This window comes from Colletotrichum graminicola (assembly GCF_000149035.1).
Source record: "Colletotrichum graminicola M1.001 genomic scaffold supercont1.149, whole genome shotgun sequence".
NCBI lineage: Eukaryota > Fungi > Ascomycota > Sordariomycetes > Glomerellales > Glomerellaceae > Colletotrichum > Colletotrichum graminicola.
In genome coordinates, this window is record NW_007361153.1 from 7,792 (window position 1) to 8,904 (window position 1,113).

Here is a 1,113-nt window from a genome sequence, read left to right on the forward strand (position 1 = left end):
TATATACCTAAGGTATATATAACGTATTATATATATATTAGGTATCTAGTCCCTACTATCTATCTATCTCCTAACTATAGGCACTTACTACCTTATCCTATAATAAGTGCCCCCCCTTAAAAAAGACCTTATCTTCTTCTACTAAATACTCTAAGAGCTAATTAAGAAAGTAATATTTACTATTTTCTATCTCCCCTATGTTATAGCCTTATACCTTAGGGTTATTTACTTATATTCTAACCTTACTATTTACTTATTATTATTATTACCTAGGTTAATAGCCCTAGCCTAGCGCTTCTTTCCTTATAGGCCTATAAGGCTACTAAGTTTCTTTACTAGGTAGGGTTACTTATTACTTCTACTACCTAAGCTTATATTACTAATAACGCTCTAGGTAGTAGTATATATCTCCTACTAAAGGTAAAGTGTTTCTATAAGTAAGGTAACCTAATCTTATAACTATTTAAAATCCTTAGCCTTAAACTTATTAAAGGCGTTAAGATTATCTACCTTATAGTTAAGGTTCTTAACCTTATTTTTAATAGTGTTAATTTATTTTTTAATATTATTAATTTAGGCTACCTACTAGTAAATCTTTTTAGCCCTAGCGTATAAGCTTTTTCTAATAGCCTTATTAATATTACCTTATACTACTATAGCTACCTTAGCCTTATTAATAGCTATTACTAAGGTAGTAGTATTTTTTATATTCTTATAAATTAACTTAGTATACTTATTAACTTTAGTAGTAAGGTTAGTAACTTAGTCTTTTAGCTAGTTAATTAGGCGTAATTAGCCCTTTATATAGTAAGTATACTAAATTTCTAGTATAAAGATATAGTCTAGGGGCTAGATAAGTAAGAGGGTACCTATAACTTTAGAATTACTTTACTTAGGTTAGTATAAGAATATAAAGCTAATTAGTACTATATAACTAAGGAGTTCTTTAGACTATAGTTTACCCTCCTTATAATTAGTAAGGATAGTGTCTATAAAGGCTATAATCTGCTATTAGAAGTACTTATCTAAAGTTAAAGAGGTATATAACTATTTAGTATTAAAGCTTTATTAGCTTATATAGAAGCGCTAGACCTAGACCTTAGTCTCTTTATA